Genomic DNA, 23,506 nt, shown 5'->3' with positions numbered 1-23,506 from the left:
TCTTCTTTCTTTTCTCCATGCTCAATGTGGTACACACAAGGACACAGGACAGATGTTGAGTCAACTTTAATCCATGAAAACTGGCTGCAAGTGTGATTTAGTTATTGCCAACACCTGTTAGGTGCCACAGGTAAGTTACAGATGCTGTTAATTACACGAATTAGAGAAGCATCACATGATTTTTCAAACAGTGCCAATACTTTTGTCCACCCCTTTTTTTAGGTTTGGTGTGGAATTATATCCAATTTGGCTTTAGGACAATTCTTTTTGTGTTTTTTCATTGAAGACAAATTCAATGAAGATAATAATACCAAAGAATTTGTTATTGCAATCATTTTCAGGAAGAAACTGAGTATTATCTGACAGAATTGCAGGGGTGCCAATAATTTTGGCCACGACTGTGTGTGTGTGTATGTATGTATATATATATATATATATATATATATATATATATATATATATATATATATATATATATATATATATATAATTAGGCAGAGGAAGTGGGGGGGGGGGGTAGGTAAGGTTGCAGCTGGACACGTTGTGGATGGGAGGTATGTGTCCCCGAGGTGCCAAGCTTCAGTGATGTAGGACCCCTAGAAGCAGGCTCCAGCACACATAGTGCTGAGAGGTAGTTAATGGGCCCAGATTAAAGGGCTGGGTTTTATGAGCAGCTGAAAGAGCTGGGGGATCAGCTGCTCACTTACCTCCAGTCCACGTCTTGGAAGGCCTGATTTAAGACAGCTGCGCATGTCTCAGTCTGTCTGTGTGTTATGCAAGCCTTTCATGTGCTGCTTAGAGTCTGCTGGAGGCAGAGAAAGGCATCTGCATTTAAACGGCTGAGGCCGTGCTCTAGATGGACCTGCTATTTTATGTTTTGTTCTGTTATATCTTTTTGGAACCTGAAAGAGGCTGTGATATTTTTGTCTCCTGCCTGGTTTATGGACATTTAATAAACCACCAGTTTGTTTGAATCTACGGACTGCATCCCTGTGTGAACCAACGCCTACCACAGAGCTGACCCCTCAGAATAAATAAATATATATATATTTTTTTTTTTCATTACTCTCCTTAGGTGTCCTGCCTATTTTTTCCCACTACCACATAGTGCTATAACCATCTATAGTGCCCTATAAAGTAATAGCCCCCCTCTCATTGCCATATGCAGTAATGATCCTCATCTTTGTTAACCCCATAGTTTTAGTGCCCCACACCACTAATAGGGTCGCTCTTCTCTTTTGCTGTAATCTACAGGATATGGTTGTAATAATTTATTTCTTGTAACACCAGAAATTAACTCCTGAGCATACACTGCACCCTGCTAGGTGCAACCATACCAGTGTTTCTTTTTGTATTGCCATAAAAAAAACAGTGCACCCCTAATACACATTGAAAGAACTGAGAGATTTAAACTTGCTTATAACATATCATAATCACAATGGAGACAAGCCTCAGAATATTGCCCAACTATTTTCACTTTTTGGCTTGTCAGGGGTGAGATGTGGAATCCACGATCTATGGATTGAGGGATGATTCCTGAACATTGCACCCATAGCTTATAGCAGTTGAGAATAAAAAATAGTTTTCTTGATCACTTTGAAGCATACACTGTGTGCGCAATTATTAGGCAAGTGAATATTTTGACTATGTCATCATTTTTACACAGATTTTCCAAATACAAGCTATATAAGGTTAAATGTTTAGTGGATGAAGTAGATCAGGTGATGTGTATTGTAATGAGGGGTGTGTTGCCTATGGATATTGAAACCCTTTATCAGGGGGGTACAATTATTAGGCAGCTTATTTTTCTCAGGCAAAATGGGCCAAAAAGAGTTTTAACTGACTATAAAAACTCAAAAATGGTTAAGGCTATGTGCACACGATGCAGAAATGCTCAGGATTTTTTCCTGAGCGTTTCTGCATCTCCCTGGCAGAAAAAAACGCATGCGGATTGTACATGAGTTTTCCTGCCAGGGACATGCGGAAATGACTGACATTTCCGCATGCGGGTTGACAAGCGCTTTCCAAGCGATTTTAGCATCACTTGGAAAGTGCTTGTGACAACTAGGTCACACTATATAAATCCATGCAAACGGCATGTATTTATATAGTGTGACCCGAGAGAGTGGTAAAAATAAAAAATAAATGTATACTTACCCTTCTGATGGCCTCCGGTGTCCCGCTCACTCCGTTCTCTCTTGCCGGCAACATTGAATTGAAAGACCTGCCGACGTCAGTGTCACGTGACCCGTCACATGACTCTGACGTCAGCGCAGGTCCTTCAACTCACTGCAAAGTGCCGGGAACCAAGCAGGAGCGGTGCGCTGGCCGACAGAAGGTAAGTATACATTTATTTTTTTTTTATTCTTTTTTTTACAGATTTTTTAATGGTACCTGGGTGTGGATGAGACTCTCCTCTCCTCCACACCCGGGTACCATCCGCACATTAGAACGCGTGGATTACGCATCTACATATACAGTGATGCGTAATCCATGCGGTCTAATGCAAGTCAAACTCCGCGTTTACCCAAAATTAATGGACATGCTGCGGATTTTTGAGCGCAGCATAAACGCTGTGGAAAAATCCACAGCATGGGCGCAGCACATGCGGATTATCATTGGGCAACATTGCTGCCCTTCTACCATGCGTTTTTAATGCGTTTCCGCAGCTGCAAAAACGCTGCAGAAACGCATTAAAAACGCATCGTGTGCACACAGCCTAAGTCTTACAGAGGGATGCAGCACTCCTTAAATTGCTCAGATGTTGGGTGTGATCACAGAACCTTCAAAAGTGTATAGGGTCACAAAAGAAAAAAAAAGAATAGCATTAACTGCAAAAGATTTCAGAAGACTCAAATGTGAAGTAACCAGGAAGATATTATCCTCTTGTGCTGTCGTATTCCAGAATAACAGCCTCCCTGGAGGCCCAGAAGTACAAGATGTTCAGTGCTCAGAGACAAGGCCGTGGCTGAATACTGACCACCACTGAATAAGACACAAGAAAAGACTTGGCCAAGAAATATCGGAAGACAGATTTTTCAAAGGTTTTATGGACTGATGAGAGTGACTCTTGACGGACCAGATGGATGGGCCCGTGGCTGGATCAGTAATGGGCACAGACCTCAACTTCGACTCCGATGCTACCGAGGTGGAGATGGGCACTGCTATGGGCTGGTATTATTACACATGAGCTAATTGGACCTTTTCAAGTTGAAGATAGATGCAAAATCAACTCCCAAACCTTCTGCCAGATTTTAGTTGATACTTTCTTTCAACAGAGGTTCAGAAAAAATCTACATCTTTAAAAAACCAGGATTGTTCTGCAGGACAATGCTCAATCGCAGCATCGAAGTCTTCACTGCTCAGTACCCGGAAAGGTCTTAAAGATGAAAGACTAATGACATGACCTTTTCCTCACTGGACCTAAACCTTACTGAGAACTTTTGAGCTTTTCTTAAACTCGAGATTTATGGTGAAGGAGAACAGTCCCCTCTCTGATCAGTGTCTGGGACTATGGTTGGTGCTGCCCACAAAGATGATCGTCAACAGAGTAAGAAACTAATGGATGCCATGGATGAATGGCTTATCACTGTTGAGAAGAATGGTGGCTATATTGGTCAGTGATATATATTTATTAAATGTCAGATGTATACTATAACAGGCGAAAATAAACAATTAAGATGGAAAATTTTCATTTAGTTGCATAATAATTCTGGAGACAGAGATATTCTGCTAAGACAACACCTCACTTTTACTTTGTTAAATATTCAGGTTTCAGGTTTATCACCCTTTGGATTGACCATCAGCACTGGAGATGTAAAAGTAATCATCAAAAATACAAATTGCCTAATAATCGTGCACACAGTGTAGAGTAGGCGGTGGAGTTAGAAGACGTCTTCTTTCTAGAACTTATCGTGGAGTGGTGAGATGTGTACAAATAAACCATTAACATATTTTATTTGCTGTGCAAAGACTGCTGTTTCTTTATATTGATAAATTACCTGAATTATTTTATAACTTCCGTAATCCCAACTGATAGCACATCGGTATCTCTGTATGACCTGAAGATATATGAAGTGCTCTACCGCATTATTGCTTTATACCGGCATCACAATGCTATTAATTTTTTTGTTACACAGAATTTTATATATTTTACACCAACTCATCTTCAATCCACTCAGATTCCCACAATATGAGATACTAATAATTTATCTATATAATTTTCCTATAGAAGAATGGATAGAGACAGAAAGAAGATGATGGAGAGGATGTTACACCTCAACCTAGAGATCCTCTTCCGTCTTACTGGAGAGGTGAGAGATTCTGATGACGTCACATTACATCATTCTTATCTATGGGAATAACAGATGGACAGAACTGGAGAGGTGAGGACTCTGGAAATGTCTGGAGGGAGATTTATTAATGTGTCTCTCCATAACTAGGATTACACAGTAGTGAAGAAGACCTCTAGTGAGTGCTGTCAGGACCCTTTGTCTGAGGGATGGGGAAGACCCCTGAGCCCAATCACAGGGCCTCCACCTCACCCGCTGATACATGAGGACATCAATGACCAGAAGATCCTAGAACTCGCCTACAAGATGATTGAGCTGCTGACTGGAGAGGTGACACTGCTGGGAATGCTGGGACATTATACAATAACGTTATGGAGGGATCGGGGGGATGACGGTATCATTGTATGTGTCAGGTTCCTATAAGGTGTCAGGATGTCGCTGTCTATTTCTACATGGAGGAGTGGGAGTATTTAGAAGAACACAAAGATCTATACAAGAACGTCACGATGGAGGTTCCCCAGCCCCTCACATCACCAGGTAATAGACAGGACTAAATACACACGGCCTATAATTATCTGTATGTAAATAATTAAGTCTTTGTATGTGTTTCCTGCAGATCTATCCAGTAAGAGGACAACACCGGAGAGATGTCCCCGTCCTCTTCTTCCACAGGACTGTAAACAAGAAAATCCCAAAGTTCCTCAGGATCATCAGGTAGATGGAGAGAAGGTGTCATGAGATCTCCCCTATGATGTGTAGACGGCTGTGAAGGTCTTGTGTTCTGTCTTGTTTTATCCACCAGTATTATGTGTTTTATACTTGTGTAATGATAACGGTGGAGATGGCAGGATTAGAGCTGATCATGGATGTGACTTCTCCATCTGTCTGTGACTTTTACAGTATTTGTTTCAGGGTGAAGATTTGACCCATATTAATCTACAGAGACATATGTGAGGGGTGATCATAGAATCATAGAATGGTTGAGTTGGAAGGGACCTCCTGGGTCATCTGGTCCAACCCCCTGCTCAAAGCAGGATTCACTAGATCATCTCAGACAGATGTCTGTCCAGCCTCTGTTTGAAGACGTCCATTGAAGGGGAACTCACCACCTCTCGTGGCAGCCTGTTCCACTCATTAATCACCCTAACTGTCAAAAAGTTTTTTCTAATATCTAATCTGTGTCTCCTCCCATTTAGTTTCATCCCATTGCTTCTAGTCTTTCCTTGTGCAAATGAGAATAAAGATGATCCTTCTACAATGTGACAGCCCTTGACATATTTGTAGACAGCTATTAAGTCTCCTCTCAGTCTTCTTTTTTGCAAGCTAAACATTCCCAAATCCTGCAACCGTTCCTCATAGGACATGGTTTGCAGACCAGTCACCATTCTGGTCGCTCTTCTCTGAACTTGCTCCAGTTTGTCTATGTCTTTTTTAAAATGTGGTGCCCAAAACTGTACATAGTATTCCAGATGAGGTCTGACCAAAGAGGAGTAAAGACCGATAATGACTTCACGTGATCTAGACTGTATGCTTCTGTTAATACATCCCAGAATTGTATTTGCCTTTTTTGCTGCTGCATCACACTGTTGACTCATGTTTAGTCTATGATCTATTAGTATACCTAAGTCTTTTTCACATGTACTGTTGCTTAGCTCTATTCCTCCCATTCTGTATATGCTTTTTTCATTTTTATTGCCCAGATGTAGTACTTTGCATTTTTCCCTGTTAAAAACCATTCTGTTGGTTGCTGCCCACTGCTCCAGTTTATTTAGGTCTTTTTGAATCCTCTCTCTCTCTTCTTTAGTATTAGCTATCCCTCCTAGCTTTGTGTCATCAGCAAATTTAATCAGTTTACCCTCAATTCCTTCATCTAAATCATTGATAAAGATGTTGAACAATACTGGTCCCAGGACGGAGCCCTGTGGTACCCCACTTGAGACATTCATCCAGCTGGATGTGAAGCCATTTACAACCACCCTTTGAGTCCGATCACTAAGCCAGTTATGAATCCACCTAACAGTTGCCTGGTCCATTGCATACTTGGTAATTTTTTCAATAAGGATGGTGTGAGATACTTTGTCAAATGCTTTGCTGAAGTCAAGATATACTATATCTACAGCATTTCCCTGATCCACCCAGTCAGTGATTCTGTCATAGAAGGAAATTAAGTTAGTCTGACATGACTTGTTAGTTACAAACCCATGCTGACTCTGGTTAATCACTTCATTCTTATCCATGTACTTACATACATGTTGTTTAATAATTTGTTCAAAGATCTTTCCTGGTATAGAAGTCAGACTCACCGGCCTATAGTTCCCTGGGTCCACCTTCTTCCCCTTTTTGAAGATAGGAACAACATTTGCTCTTCTCCAGTCTTCTGGGACTTCTCCTGTTCTCCAAGAATTTTCAAAGATTATGGAGAGTGGTTCTAAAATTTCTTCTACGATCTCCTTCAGTACTCTGGGGTGTAATTCATCTGGACCTGGAGACTTGAACTCATTTATGTTAGCTAAATATTCCCTCACAATCTTTCTGTTTACAGATAACTTTGATTCCTCTATTCCTTTAAAAGGACAGTGAAGATCAGTTGATGTTACATTTTCTTTCTGAGAGAAAACAGATGCAAAATAGGAATTAAAAAGTTCGGCCTTCTCAACATCCTCTCTTACCATTTCTCCATTTTCATCCTGTAAAAATCCTATAGCATCTTTGACTTTTCTTTTACTTTTGACATACCCCCAAAATTCTTTTTTATTGCTTTTGACATCTCTTGCAGTCTTAATTCATTGTCAGCTTTAGCTAACCTGATACGTGCCCTGCAGGATCTGCAGACTGCATTATAATCTTCTTTAGATATGCCTCCCTCTTTCCATTTAATAAACATTTCTTTCTTTCTTTTTAGCATGTGTTTAAGTTCTGTGTTCATCCATCCTGGTTTCCTTGATCCTGGTGATGAGCGGTGTAAAGAGGAGATTCCTACATATGACTACCCAGGTGAGTAGTAACCACTAAATGCAAAGAAGCCACAGATTCTTCTCAGTCAGCGGCTGTGGCTGCTTTATCAGTGGTGTAGTCCGGTTGTGTCACAATTGTGTAATCACTAGTGTTGAGTGAGCACTAAAATGCTCGGGTGCTCGAAGCTCGGGCCGAGCTCACCCTGATACTCGGGTGCTCGACCCGAGCAACGAGCCCAATGTTAGTCTATGGGAGACCCGAGCATTTTTGCGGTGGCACCCCCGGCAGTCTGTAGAAAGCCTAACAAGTGCTCAAAAGACATGGGGACAGCATGGGGATCGCCCCAGGAAGCATTTCTGACCCCCAGGTCACTGCTGTCAACAACGTGGTCAGAGGTATTAAGCCACTTTTACGGGCTCACAATAAAATATTCAAAAACGAAACTGAAATGGTTTTCCTGTGAAATATGTTAAGGAATTTCCTTTCCAGGGTAAAGACTTGTGTATAAGGTAAAATAAATAGCCAAATCCAAAATACTCCTCCACACCTTGGGCTATGTTCACAAGTAGCATTTTTTATGTTTTTTTGCACTTTTGTATTGCTTTCAAGTGTGACAAATGCATTCACCGGGAAATGTCATTTTAACATTTTACAACCTTATCTGGCCATGTGCTGTGTGAAACATGCATACAGTGCTGAAAAGACATGGGAACAGCATGGGGAAGACCCCTGGAAGCATCTCTGACTCCCAGGTCACTGCCTAAAAGTATGCCCATTAGAAGTGATCCTTGCCGCATCAGAAGATGCAGACTTGCAACTATCCCCGAGCAAGTCCTTGTCCCAGGGCAGTGTTCAATTGTACCTCCCCCATTCCTTGCAATGCAAGCGCAAATATGCAGCCAACCACCCACCCACCCCCAGGCTGCAATACCATACTGCTAGCTTGCACTTGAAATGGGGCCTTTTAGTTTAGAGGGTGCCGAAGCTGACCACTACCTCATGGCTGCTTTGGCAGCGAGGTATCCATTCTCAGTCCCCAGCAACCCGGCAGCCGGGTGTCCACGCTCAGTCCCCAGCCACCAGGGGGCGGCCGGGTGTCCATACTCGGTCCCCAGCCGCCCCGCGGCCGGGAGTCCATAAACGGTCCCCAACCGCCCCTATTTCTCCTGTGACCTTCCCCCACACTTTTCTTAGCCTGACCTGCTTTAGGGCAGCATTGGACAAGCCCACCAGAGAACCAGACTCCTCCGGTGGGCCCTGGATTCTCCATCAGGGGAGTTGAGAGTGCCAAGGTGAGGAGCATGATGATGATGATAGAAGTTAGCATCTGCTTTGTTTTCTTGGAATGCAAGCATAAGTGTGCAGCCTGCCACCCACCCACCCCCAGGCTGCAATGCCATACTGCTAGCTTGCACTTGAAATGGGGCCTTTTAGTTTGGAGGAAGCCGAAGCTGGCCACTACCTCATGGCTGCTTCGGCAGCGAGGTATCCATACTCGGTCCCAAGCCGCCCCGCGGCCAGGTGTCCACACTCGGTCCCCAGCCGCCAGGGGGTGGCCGGTTTGTCCATACTCGGTCCCCAGCCGCCCCTATTTGTCCCGGTGCGCCTTATACATAAGATTAAGCGCGCATACCAAAACATTACCTGTGCCCTCCCCAGTGCATTTAGTGGGAAGGACAGCCTATTCCGCTGTAGTATGTGCATGCCAACCCCCTGTTCATGGCACATGTGAAGATGCCTCCTACCCTGCACCTGTCGTTGCAGACTTGCAACTATCCCCGTGCAAGTCCTTGTCCCAGGGCAGTGTTCAATTGTACCTCTCCCATTCCTTGCAATGCAAGCGCAAGTATGCAGCCTGCCAGCCACCCACCCCCAGGCTGCACTTAAAATTAGGCCTTTTAGGCATGTGGAGGCAGAATCTGGCCACCACGTCATGGCTGCATTGGCTACCTGGTATCCATACTCAGTCCCCAGCCGCCTGGCGGCCGGGTGTCCACACTCGGTCCCCAGCCGCCAGGGGGCGGCCGGGTGTCCATACTCGGCCCCAACCGCCCCGCGGCCGGGTGTCCACACACGGTCCCCAGCCGCCCCTATTTCTCCTGGGAACTTCCCCCACACTTTTCTTAGCCTGGCCTGCTTTAGGGCAGCATTGGACGAGCCCACCATAGAACCAGACTCCTCCGGTGGGCCCTGGCTTCTCCATCAGGGGAGTTGAGAGTGCCAAGGTGAGGAGCATGATGATGATGATAGAAGTTAGCATCTGCTTTGTTTTCTTGGAATGCAAGCGCATGTATGTAGTAGCGGCTAGGTTTGAGGTGGTCAGCGTTTTGGCGCATAGCCTTCCTCCACCGAGGATTGCTGGATGTTTTCCTGCTACTATCCCAGTTCTATGACTCCCGTTAAAACAAAGCTTCAGGTGATAAATGATGGATGAGGTGGTGGCAAAGGAGAAAGCAGGAGGAACAGGGACCATTCACATCAATATTAGGCCAGTCAACCACACATGTCTTGTAGGATATGTTTCTGTACCAAAAGGAGCGGTTTGGCTACACAGTTATAGGGCATACAGTGAGTGCAATGCCTACCAAAAATTTTGAGGCACTCCAATGCCCCTTGGAAGTGACATGGAGGTCAGAGGGCCTTAACTAAACCGTTTTTTTCCATTTATAGCAACTGGGTCTCCTGTATACTGTTGGCCTAAGCAGTGAATGGAAGGCTTTCCAAAAATTATGAGGAACTGCAATACCCCTTGAAACAGACGTGGATTACAGCGTACTAAAAACCTTCTACCCATTATTGGGGAGTGGGTCTCCCTTAGTTTTCGCCTTTGCATTGAAAAGCAAAAGCTGACTAAAATTAGGAGGAAATGCAATGCCCGTTGGAAGAGTTGTGGAGGTTAGAGGTAATTAAAAACAACATTTCAATGCCCCTTGGAAAAGTGGTGGACGTCACAGTAGCTTAACAAGACGGTTTTAATGCCCCTCGGAAGAGACGTGGAGGTCACAGTAGTTTAACAAGACGGTTTTAATTCCCCTTGGAAAAGTGGTGGAGGTTGCAGTAGCTTAACAAGACGGTTTTAATGCCCCTTGGTAAAGTGGTGGAGGTCGCAGTAGCTTAACAAGATGGTTTTAATGCCCCTTGGAAGAGACGTGGAGGTCACAGTAGCTTAACAAGACGGTTTTAATGCCCCTTGGAAAAGTGGTGGAGGTAGCAGTAGCTTAACAAGACGGTTTTAATGCCCCTTGGAAAAGTGGTGGAGGTCACAATAGCTTAACAAGACGGTTTTAGTGCCCCTCGAAAGAGACGTGGAGGTCACAGTAGCTTAACAAGACGGTTTTAATGCCCCTTGGAAAAGTGGTGGAGGTCGCAGTAGCTTAACAAGATGGTTTTAATGCCCCTTGGAAGAGACGTGGAGGTCACAGTAGCTTAACAAGATGGTTTTAATGTCCATTGGAAAAGTGGTGGAGGTCACAGTAGCTTAACAAGACGGTTTTAATGCCCCTTACAAGAGCCATACAGTACAGCATCTTAAAAACATTATTCCCATTATTGGGGAGTGGGTCTCCCATAGACTTTGCTTATGCCTTCCAAGCAAAAGCTGCCAAAAATAAGGACGGAGGAACTTGCAATAATGGCAACACGGACCACGGTCACCCTGGTGGTATAGTGGTGGTGGAGGCTGAGGATAAGGAGAAGAGCATAAAACATCTAAAATGAGGAAGCGTATACCCATGTGTGGGTGTGAAGTGGAGCATGTGAATACATCTCCAGAAATAACACAGTGGATTTGACTTTATGTTACTCTGCTGTCATTTGGTGGTGATGAGAAGTCTGGCCCAATCCAGCCCTTGTTCATTTTGATAAGGGTCAGCTTGTCAGCATTGTCAGTTGACAGGCGAGTGCGCTTATCAGTTATAATTCCCCCAGCGGCACTAAAAACACGCTCCGATAACACGCTAGCGGCAGGGCAGGCCAGGACCTCCAAGGCGTACAGAGCAAGTTCATTCCAAGTGTTCAGCTTGGATACCCAAAAATTAAAAGGCACAGAGGAATCACGGAGGACGCTGGTATGGTCGGCAAGGTACTCCCTCACCATCTTTTGAAACTTTCCACTCCATGTGAGAGTACCCCGCGCCTCAGGGCCTGTAAGCTGGGTGGGTCTGAGAAAACTGTCCCAGAACGTTGACAGTGTTCCCCTGCCTCTGCTGGATTGGAGTTGCGTCTCTCTCGCCTGTACGCCTTGGTTGGGCAACGAACTGTTACCTCTGCCGCTAGCGTGTTCAGATGGTAATTTTTTTAACAGTTCTGCAGCAAGGGCCTTCTGGTACTGCCCCATTTTTGTAGACCGCTCCACCTCAGGAATAAGAGAGTGAAAGTTCTCTTTGTAGCGGGGGTCTAAAAGTCAACCAGTAATGACTGTCACCCAACATTTTGACAATGCGAGGGTCACGGTTAAGGCAGCGTAACATAAAGTCAGCCATGCGTGCCAGACTGGTAACGAGCAAGACTTCCGTGTCCTCACCAAGATGACGACTGACCATGCTCTCCTCTTCCTCCTCCCCCCTGTCCTCAGGCCACCCACGCTGAACCGACGGTATGACAGTTGTACAGGTACTACCGTCTACAGCGCATGATACCAGCTCCTGTTCTTCCTCCTCCTCCTCCTCTCCCTCATTGTCCCCCAATGCACATTGGGATGAGATGAGGATGGGCTGTGTGTAATCGACCGCTACGGCTTCTTGATCCATCTCATCATACTCTGGCTGCAATGCCTCCTCTTTAATTCTCTGCAGAGAGCGTTGCAAAAGACAGACAAGTGGAATGCTGACGCTAATGATGGCGTCATCGCCACTCACCATCTTGGTGGACTCCTCAAAGTTTGTCAAGATGGTACATATGTCAGACATCCAGGTCCACTCCTGAGGTCTTATGTGTGGAGTCTGACCTGAATATCGACGGCCTTGTTGCAGCTGGTACTCCACAGCTTCTCTCTTCTGCTCACAAATCCTTTGCAACATGTGGAGGGTTCCAACGTGTGGGGCCATCACACACCAGTCGGTGTGACGGAAGCTGCAAACGCTGCTGCAACACAGCAAGGGCAGCAGAAGCTGTAGCCGGCTTGCGAAAATGAGCTGACAGGCGGCGTACTTTGAAGAGCAGATCTGGCAACTCGGGGTACGATTTAAGAAACCGCTGAACCACGAGCTTAAGCACATGAGCCAGGCATGGTACGTGTGTGATCTTGCCTCGCCTCAGAGCCGCCACCAGGTTACGGCCATTGTCACACACGACCATGCCTGGATGTAGGTTCAGCGGTCTCAGCCACAGATCTGCCTGCTCTTTCACAGCTGTCCACAACTCACAAGCAGTGTGAGGTTTATCACCTAAGCTTATGAGTTTCAGCACAGCCTGTTGCCGCTTGGCGGAGGCAGTACAGAAGTGCTTCCAGCTTGTAACTGATGTGGTGATATCTGAGATGGAGGCTGAACATGAGGAGGAGGATGATGCGCAGGAGCTGTACACTGTGGGGGCAACTCTGACTGACATAGGGCCCGCTATCCTCGGTGTGGGGAGGATGTGTTCCGTCCCAAGGTCCGACTGGGTCCTGGCTTCCACTATGTTTACCCAGTGTGCCGTCAGGGAGATGTACCGTCCCTGGCCACAAGCACTTGTCCACGTGTCCTTTGTCAGGTGGACTTTCCCAGTAATTGAGTTGTTGAGGGCACGGCAGATGTTTTGGGACACGTGCTTGTGTAGTGCGGGTTGGCACACCGGGCAAAATAGTGTCGGCTGGGGACCGAGTACCGAGGGACGGCCACCGCCATAAGCTTGCGGAAGGATTCCGTCTCCACCAGCCTAAAAGGCAGCATTTCCCACACGAGCAGTCGTGAAATGTGCGAATTTAGGACTGTGGCCTGTGGGGCGTTGGCTGCGAATTTCCGCTTTCGTTCAAAGGTCTGGGATATGGACAATTGAACGCTGCGGTGGGACGTGGACGTTGATGCTGTTTCTTGAGAAACTGCCGTAACAAGTGAAGACTGAGAGGAGGGGGCATCTTTGCATGCAGTATGGACAGGGGATTGCCTTGCACACACAACAGGGGGTTCTATTGCATGCACAACAGTGGAAGAAGCAGTGGTGACACCCTCTGACATTGGTTGTGGACCCTGGGGTTCGCCCCACAAAGTCGGGTGCTTTGCTGCCATGTACAACAAAAGACAGGAATGGAGCTTTACAAAATGCAAATAGAAAAGAAATTTTATTATTGGTATAAATACATTAAAAGATACATATAGGATCCATAAGAGGGAACATGAATCATGATGTGTGCAAAAGGAGCAGAAAACCCCCCCAAAAACAACAGGCCTCAGGTAGGCATCATTAAAATGCAAGATATGATGTACAGCAAGTAGTAAACACTAAGCACACCCAACCACTCAAGACATGAACAGGGGAGCAAAGAATATTGCTACAGTACCCCATAATCTATACAAAATCTAGAAACAATAGTGGGCAAAAGGCAATGCAAGTGGATACACATAAGGCTGAATAATAAAACATCAAAAAAGTAGTAAAGGCACTAACCCAAGGGCTGAAAGTTCCCCGAATGGGGAAAGGGAGAGTACAAAAAGTGCAAAAAACACCTACCCAACGCGCGTTTCGCGTGGACAATGCGTTGCTTTCTCAAGGGACGGTGCAGTGTTATCCATCCAGTACCTTTAAGTATCGTTGGCAACCGGTCACGTGTAGTAACACGTGACCGGCAGCCAACCAATGGCGCTGCTGAGAACGGCGCATGCGCATCCAGAAGGCCGCGCCCCCCCGCCGCATCCCCGGCAGTCAAGCCCGAAGGTGCACGCGCCGAGCCAGTCAAAGGACCAACCGGCACAGCGCATGCACGGACAAAAAGACGCCGGGGAGCGGCACGGGAACGCGGCCACGGGAGGCGCACGCGCACCACAGCGCCACCAATGGTGAATAGAGGAACGGCCAGCTGTAAACCCCCTTAGAACAATAAACAAGATACAAAAAGCCACAACATAGCATAACACTCATATGTATATGCATAATAACACAGTATGGTATAATAGGCACAATAGCATAACATAAAATAATTTGATTCCACGTGGCATAGTGTTAATTTGAAGTCCAACAAGAGGGGAGGAGAGCTGCATGAATCCCGAGCTGGTCGTCCATAGAAACATAAAATGCATGGTATAATGATTGCTGTATTGCTGATTTGACCAAAGAAAATAAAGAAAAGTCCTAGATGGAAAATAATAAAATAAAATGAATAAAAATAAAATAAAACCAAACAAACCCAATTCAAAACCCCAATCATAAGACAATAATGAAAAGAAAAAGGGGGGGGGGGAGAGGGTGGGGGAGGGGAGGGAAAAGGGGCAAAAGAATCAGGGATAACAATGTATGGTCAAAGAAAGTATATATTCTAAATAGAGGAGGAACCATTAAATAAATGAGGCAAAGCTGAGTGACTCATTGAGGCCAGAGGGGGCCATAGTTTCAAGTGTAACTATCCACCGTGCTTCCCGTTGTGCAAGAAGTTTTTTAATATTGCCACCTCTGGACCCCAAATGGACCAGTTCTATGCCTCTAATCATGAGAGATCGTGGATCACAATTATGATGATCCTTGAAATGGCGAGGGATCGTTTTAAGGTCTGACAAATCGATCACGTTCTTCGCTGCAATGTTGTCCCTAACATGTTCTCGTATTCTAACTCTGAACTCCCTGGAGGTGAGTCCTATATAGATGAGGGGACATCCACATGTGGCGTAGTAAATAACATTCCTACTACCACAAGAGATCCATTGTAGAATCTTAAATTGCCGATCACCCCCAGCGGAGTCAAAGGTTTTGCATCGAAGAACGTTCGAGCAAGCAAGGCAGTGCCCACAGGGGTAACAACCCAATGTGGGTTCAAAAGATGACAGAAATGTATTATTAGGAGGGACATAGTGACTTCTAACAATGATGTCACTCAAATTCCGAGCCCTCCTTGGGGTCATAGATGGCCTATCACTTAGGACCTGAGTTAATGAAGATTCTGCACCAAGGATAGGCCAATGTTTCGCCAAAATTGCTCGCATGCTGCCCCACTCACTATTAAAGGTAGAGATAAAACGGATCTTATTGTTTCCCGTGTCCTCTCTTTTATGTTGGTATAATAATTTAGACCTTGGAGTTGTTTTAGCCCTCACATAGCCTCTCTTAATGGAACGCCGACTATACCCTCGTTGTAAGAATCTTAGTTGAAGATCTCTTGCTTGTGCCTCAAACAGATGGTTGGAGGAACAAATCCGCCTCACCCTAAGGAACTGTCCGACCGGGACGGCCCTCAAAGTGGCAGGGTCATGGGCAGACGAAGCATGTATAAGCGCATTAACTGCTGTCGTTTTCCTGAAGACGTCAGTCTGAACGGACGACTTAGAGTCGACCGCAAGGCTGACGTCTAAGAAATCGATTTTGGTTGAATCATATTTATAAGTCAACCGAATGTTGGAATTGTTATTATTCAGTCTGTCCATGAATGTCTCAAGCTGCTGCGCCGTGCCCCTCCACAAAAATAAAATATCATCAATATATCTATACCAGCACAGCACATGGTCAGCGGCCCATGACCCCTCGCCGCCAAAAATCTGTCTCTCCCAAAAACCCAGGAAGAGATTGGCATACGAGGGGGCACAGGCCGCACCCATGGCCGTGCCACGCTTTTGTAAATAGAATATATCTTTAAAGTAAAAAAATTGTGGGTGAGCACAAAGCGCAGCAGCCCAAGAATAAAGCCACACAGAGGGCCATCCAGGTCGGAGGCACCCAGGAAGAAACGGACAGCCTCCAAACCATCACCATGATCAATGGAGGTATATAATGCCTCCACGTCTGCAGTAACAAAGAGAGTATTGGCGTCCACAAAGATGCCGTCAAACCTAGTAAGGTCGTCCGTCGTATCCTTGGTAAATGAGGGCAGGGTCTCCACTAAAGGTTTTAAGTAAAAATCAATAAATTTACAAATTGGTTCACATAGGCCTTCAACCCCCGACACGATCGGACGTCCAGGCGGATTGGCGGCATCTTTGTGGATTTTAGGCAATAAGTAAAATGTAGGAATTCTAGGGAATTGGACAGTAAGTCCCTCCAGGACTTTTTTAGTTATGATATTTAATTCAAGGGCATCAGCAAGGATCCCCTGGAGTTCAGCCGAGAAAGAGGCCAAAGGGCTGGAGGACAGCCTCAGGTAGGTATTAGTATCCCTCAGTTGTCTAAAGGCCTCGCGTTCATAAAGAGTGCATGGCCATACGACAATGTTTCCCCCTTTGTCAGCCTGTTTAAAAACTACATCGCGGTAAGATTGCAAATTTCTAATAGCCGAACGTTGATCAGCAGTGAGATTGTCGGAAGTATGTCGAGTAGACAACCTCCTAAAATCTTCAGCCACTAGTTTTGTGAAAATTTCTACCGCGGGGCTCAGAGACAGAGGGGGAAAACGTGTGGATTTAGGTAAAATATTTTGAGGGAACCCACCTTGAGTGTGAGGCGTTTGTTCATTGAGGAGGTCCTCCAGCACTTGAATGGCCTCCCTCTCGGCCGGGCTCACAAGAAGGGGTGTAGTATGCTTTTTATGATGTAGTTTGCTAAGAATCAGTTTCCGAGAGAACAGGTGCAAATCCTTCAAGGCTGTGAAATAATGGAACCCATTAGTTGGTGAAAAAGTGAGACCCTTACTCAGGACCTCGAGTTCATTTATAGAGAGGACACGGGAAGACAAATTAATCACCTGTAAACCTCCTTGTGTTTCCATCCCCGACTGGCCGTAACCATGTCCCTGACGTTTAGCATTCTGACGTGTCCTAACACAGTTGGTGTTATTCGTGTATCCAGTGGCTGCTGGAATGGAGGACTTTCTAATAGGCTGTAGACTATCATATGAGGACGTAGACCTCTGAGAGGAAGATCTAGATCTAGGAGGGGAGTGATCCCTTGTCCGCGATCGAGATCTGTTAGGAGTACTCCATTTATATACCTTGTTGGTTCTAAAATCATTAAGATCTCTATGGAGTTTTTTGGTTTTATTCTTTTGTAACTCCTCAGCCCATTTTTGTGTTTCCAGATCAATGTCCTCATTAAGTTTTTTAAGAGCACCTGGTGATAATCCTTTCTTGAGTGTAGAAAGTAAACTATCAATCTCCGTCTCCAAAGTTTCCAGAGAGGAACAATTCCTGTCTTTCAGTAATTGTATAAACCCCCGGGAGCAACCTGTGGCTAAATCTTCCCATTGATTTTTGAAAGAGTCCTCATCTATAGGAAAAGACGGGAATACTTGAATGCGAAGACCTCTAGGGATAAGGCCTTTCTGTAAATACTTATCAAGGAAGGCATGGTTCCACCAAATACGTGTGCGTTTTTTAATTAACTCTTTCAGCTGTATGACCATAGCATTGAAATTCGTATTGATCCCCTCAGTGTTACCATCTGCACTATCTTTACACACATCATTCAGCAATGAAAGCCACGTGTCGTCACGGGCTCTGAAATCCATAATGGAAGTGGGAAAAGCTGTGAAAAACACAGAAAAAACTATTAGCAAAATCAAACCCAAAAACATTATTGCTGGAGGCACGCCAGTGCCCATGGAAATCCACAAGCACACACGTGTCAAACCAGCAGCATAGCTCCAGAAAACATGGACAACAAAAGACAGGAATGGAGCTTTACAAAATGCAAATAGAAAAGAAATTTTATTATTGGTATAAATACATTAAAAGATACATATAGGATCCATAAGAGGGAACATGAATCATGATGTGTGCAAAAGGAGCAGAAAACCCCCCCAAAAAACAACAGGCCTCAGGTAGGCATCATTAAAATGCAAGATATGATGTACAGCAAGTAGTAAACACTAAGCACACCCAACCACTCAAGACATGAACAGGGGAGCAAAGAATATTGCTACAGTACCCCATAATCTATACAAAATCTAGAAACAATAGTGGGCAAAAGGCAATGCAAGTGGATACACATAAGGCTGAATAATAAAACATCAAAAAAGTAGTAAAGGCACTAACCCAAGGGCTGAAAGTTCCCCGAATGGGGAAAGGGAGAGTACAAAAAGTGCAAAAAACACCTACCCAACGCGCGTTTCGCGTGGGCAATGTAGTAACACGTGACCGGCAGCCAACCAATGGCGCTGCCAACCAATGGCACTGCTGAGAACGGCGCATGCGCATCCAGAAGGCCGCGCCCCCCCGCCGCATCCCCGGCAGTCAAGCCCGAAGGTGCACGCGCCGAGCTTTGCTGCCATGTGCCTGATCAGGCTGGTGGTGGTCAGGCTGGTAGTTTTGTCACCCCTGCTGATGCTGGCATGGCAGGTGGTACAAATAGCCTTTTTGGGGTTATCAGCAGAGTCTTTAAAAAAGTTCCAGACTCTGGAAGACCTACAGGTTGTACTGGCAACGTCCCTCATGTTGGTGTTACGGGGAACTGTTGCCTACCTTCTGTGTGTGGCCACCACACTGCTTCTTCCTGCCTGATGGGGTACTCTGCCTCCCTCACCCTGTGTGCTGCTGGCCTCGCTCTGCATGTCCTCCTGCGACGTTGGGTCAGTTACTAGATCATCTACCACCTCCTCCTCTTCCACTTGCGCACCACGATCCTCCTCCTCACTTCCTGGCAATTGTGTCTCGTCATCGTCCACCTCTTGTGACAAATTGCCAGCGTTGACTTCCTGTGGCCGTGGCTGTTCAAATATTTGGGCATCGTTACATGGGATCTCCTCTTCCACCACTTCAAGCGGAGCAGGCGAGGGACACAAATCTGGAAATGGACCAGTGAACAGCTCTTCAGAGTGTCCAAGTGTGGGATCAGTTGCTGTCTGACAACACTCGGCATGGTGGGAGAAAGGAGCATCAGGGTGAGGAGGAGTATGCGGTTGAGAGTCACGGCTACTAAGATTTGACCGTGTGGAAGAAAGACCGGAGGTGGTGGTGCCCAGGTAACTGGAAGTATTATCTGCTATCCAATTAATAACCTGTTCACACTGATCAGGACCACAATACTGGTGTTGTTCTGTGCTTCCCTAGTAATTCGGTCAAGAACTGGGAGTGAGAAGATGTAGCTGTTGGTTGTGGCACATTTTCACCTTGGCCACGGCCCCGTCCTCTGCACGCACCATCACCAGAACGTCCAGTTCCACGTCCCTTGCCATGCCACTTGTCCATTGTAAATTAAGTAAAATAGCTTACACTCGCACTATCAATGGAAAAAGGGTAATAAAAAGTAGATTGGAACCGTGGAAGAGGAAAACCACAGTTCTATTTCTCGGGCCTACAGCAGACTCTTTTAAACAGATATATTTGTGTCTGAACAATCAGGGAGACACTATTACTGTTTTTCATTACGGCAAAAAAATGCCAAAAGCAGGATAATACAGAGATTTGACCCGTGGAACTGCAAAACCACACTTCTATTTCTCAGGCCTACACCAGACTCTTTTAAACAGATATATTTGTGTCTGAACTGTCACAGACTGTTACGGATCCGGGTGGTGGAACCTCTGTGCCGCGGTGCGAAGGAGGGACCCAGAGGGGCATAACTAAGTATCAACTCAGACCGACCCTGGTCGTACGGCGGCTAACGACTCCGTGACCAGGGAGGAACCGAGCAGAGGGACCAGGTGCTACTCTGGGGACGACCTTGTAAGAGAGCAGGTGGCTCCCACGGGTCAGCAGGCTAGGACTTACCGGTATAGCGGATGGACACAACAGGCAGGCAGAAGTCTCTGAATAGTTGACAGGTGGTCACGGGACATGACGGCAGGGCAGGTAGAAGTCTCTAGGTAACAGACAGGTGGTCACGGCAAGTGACAGCAGGAGCCTCCAGGTAGGCTACGGTAAGTGATGGCCAAGCAGGCTGAAGTCTCTAGGTTAGCAGGTGGGTGGTCACGGCAAGTGACAGCAGGAGCCTCCAGGTAGGCTATCAGGTAACAGGCGAGTGCTCCCAGGTGAGTGGGCTAGCAGGCACGGCAGGCAGCAGGCAGGTAACTGGCAGGTGCTTCCTGGTAAGCAGGCGGACTTGCCCATAGACAGACTGGCGGGTAGAACGGAAGTCAGACTGTCGGGCTGGAGAGTAGTCAGACTGGCGGACTGGAACAGTAGTCAGGCTGGCAAATGGACCTGAGGGCTGAAGCAGAGGTAAGTATGCTGTGCATCAACTTTTGCTCGGGCACCTCCATTTTGGAGGAGGTGCCTTATATATGGGAGGACCCTCGGCTATTGGCCGGGGACTCCTTAGGACAGAGAGAGGGAGCACGTGCGCGCCCTAAGCACAGTGCCCAGGAAGCTGCGCGCGCTGGCAGCAGCAGGAAGAGGAGCGCAGGAGGACGCCGCGCAGGGAGGTGAGAGGGACGGCGTCTCTGCCTGGCAGGGGGCAGAGATGCCAATGCTACACAAACATACTTTTTTTGGGGGGGCGGGGGGGTTAATAAGACAGGTATTTGTACAGTGTGAAGGAGGGAAAAAAAAAAAGAGGATTTAGATGAAACAAAAGGATTTTTCCTGGCCCCCAAGACCTGGAGCTAAGTCCAGCAATTTCAGCAACAGGAGCAGCACACAGGACTGTAATGCAGCATTTGTTGGTATAACCACTGCATCTCCTATACAGCCTGCCTGCCTGATATCTGGGATGGATATTAGTCCTGAGAAGGACTGTTTGTTTGATTTGGCAGGCTTTAGAGACCCTACACTATCTATTTCGCACTATAAATCTCTCCCTAGCTCAGCAGCACTTTCCCTACACTAGCTGATCCCGGCCGTCTGTGTCCAAGATGGCGGCGCCCGGTTTTAAATACTCGAGGTGACGCTGTGCGGCCAGCCAATCAATGTAATGCCCACAACCAACATGGCTGCAGCATTACAGTGACTGGCTGGCAATCCCTGCATGTTCATTGGCTCTGTAAAGAGTGCCAAACATGCAGGGCGGAGACCCGAGCTCCCGCCCGAGTAACCCGGAAATGCTCGGTGCTCGCCGAACATCGCGAGTAGCGTGATCCTCGGGCGAGTACCGAGCAGTGTCGAGCATGCTCACTCAACACTAGTGATCACCATTTTACCTCTAGACCACAACATTTTCCTCCATCCAAAAATGTTCACATTACATTTTGTAATTGTGAAAGACCTTTTCTGTAGAACTTACAATCTGGAGGATCCACCTCCCCCCTGGGATTAGAAGACACTGACCATTACCTGCTCAGATCTGTAAACTACAAAGCCAAATGACAGCGTACGTAGAATGTGCTGACAAGTTAGAAAATCACTTGAAGAAAAATATTATTACAGAAAGCGGAGGGTAATGATGCTGTTGGCTTCCTAGAACCCTGATATCTTATTGGATGAATCTACCTTCTCTCCCTTCTGTGCTGCTGAATGTGCTCATATGGTCCCTACAAGACCAGGTCCAGTCTTTCTGGCCAAACTTCACTTTTATGATCGACAACATTAAATGTGCAGTGAGGGACAAGTGTGAAATTCTGTATAATAACAGCAGAGTTTCCCTTTATCCTGACTTTTCAACTTCTTTTAAAACCAACTAACTTCAAACAGGATTGTGATAAACTACATGAAAAACATTACACCTGTGCCATGATATATCTCTAAGCTGTGCTTGGCTGATGGCTGTAATATACATTTATTCACGCCTGCAGGAGATGTGTTGGCATGGCTCGAGCCCTGGTTTCATGGATTCACTCCACGTCATAAATTCCATTATGTTTTCAATCCTCAGGAATTCAGATTACTGCACAATCTCTCCTGAAATGGGGGGCACTAATACTTTCTCTACTCTTCTGGTCAGGACTCATAGTAGCTCCAATGGTCCACCATAAATGAGTGCGACTCCGATTTAGTGTTGGAGCTCTCCCCTCTTACATACGTTTTTGTTGACGATGTAACATATCTTTTATTCTGTCTTTTTTTTTACAGGTTCATTTTGTATGATAGCTTTATTGTGGTGGGATCAGTCAGTAAACGGGCCAGGGTCACAACAGGAAACAAATCCACAAGCCGGGAGCTGAGCACAGAGGACTGACCCAGAGGAGAACAAGGCTGTATCTGGCAGCTTCCGGCAATATGCTTCCAGCTTTAGTAGGGTGCGGTGCTTTCCAGTTGGCTGAAGCAGGGAGCAGATTACTCCAGCTGGACAGCACACACACCCATACTGCCAGACTGGATGGTACTACAGGTCCCAGGCACCCTAATCTTACTGGCTGGACAGAACCTGTACCGCCCAGAGCTTATGGTTCTGACGTCTCCTCCATCACTAGCGCCTCCTGCAGGATGAATAATGCGGCTCCTGGTGACAGAAGCAGACGTCACAGGAGCAGATCTCAGGGGAGATGGGACCCACCATTTACAGAAACCTTAATATGACAAAATGGCAGAAAACCAGAGCAATAGAAATCACCATAAAGTGACTCCATTTTGGAAATTATAACCTTCAGTGAATTAATCTATAGGAGTAGCAATTATTTTGACTCCACAGGCCCCTTCTGGAAATTAGCATACAATGGATGTTGGAGAGTATTTTAATACCCAACACATAGTGCCCAGATTGTGCTCCAGGAGACCCACACACTGTAAATTAAGTGGGTTCTTCTCACTGTTACGGGTCCGGGAGGTGGAACCTCTGTGCTGCGGTGCAAGAAGGGACCCAGAGGGGCGTAACTAGGTATCAGCTCGAAGCGACCAAGGTCGTACGGCGGCTCAATCGACTTCGTGACCAGGGAGGGTCCGAGCAGAGGGACCAGGTGCTACTCAGGGGACGACCTTGTAAGGGAGCTGGTGACTCCCACGGTACAGATAGTAGGGACTGACCAGTATTGCAGATGGGTGCAGCAGGTAGGCTGACAAGTGCTCCAGGTAGATGGACTGGCAGACGAGGCAGGTAACAAGCAGGAGCCTCCAGGTAGGTATGGCAGATAACAAGCAGAAGCCTCCAGGTAGGCTGTCAGGTAGGCATGGCAAGTGCTGGCAGGAGTCTCTAGGTAGGCTGTCAGGTAGGCACGGCAAGTGCTGGCAGGAGTCTCTAGGTAGGCTGTCAGGTGGTCACGGCAAGTGACGGCGGAGGCCTGCAGGTAACAGGCAGGTGACAGGCAGGTGCTTCCAGGTAAGCGGGCTGGCAGGCACGGCAGATAACAGGCAGGTGCTTCCAGGTAAGCGGGCTGGCAGGCACGGCAGATAACAGGC

The 23,506-nt window shown here is 46.5% G+C and overlaps 1 long non-coding RNA gene and 2 pseudogenes across 1 annotated transcript in view; all 3 read left to right on the top strand.

The window, feature by feature from the left end:
* LOC141270600 (uncharacterized) overlaps positions 1 to 23,506 on the top strand; it is a 472,756-nt gene that overhangs the window by 71,406 nt on the left and 377,844 nt on the right. The window lies entirely within an intron of this gene.
* Positions 1 to 23,506, top strand: part of LOC141270589 (uncharacterized) — an 83,497-nt pseudogene that overhangs the window by 57,527 nt on the left and 2,464 nt on the right.
* Positions 4,236 to 7,294, top strand: LOC141270782 (gastrula zinc finger protein XlCGF66.1-like; annotated as a pseudogene).

The sequence above is a fragment of the Phyllobates terribilis genome, unplaced genomic scaffold (genome assembly GCF_046119375.1).
Source record: "Phyllobates terribilis strain yellow unplaced genomic scaffold, ASM4611937v1 Scaffold_5__5_contigs__length_657084704, whole genome shotgun sequence".
In the NCBI taxonomy this organism is placed as follows: Eukaryota; Metazoa; Chordata; class Amphibia; order Anura; family Dendrobatidae; genus Phyllobates; species Phyllobates terribilis.
This window is presented reverse-complemented; position numbering and strand designations above follow the sequence as displayed.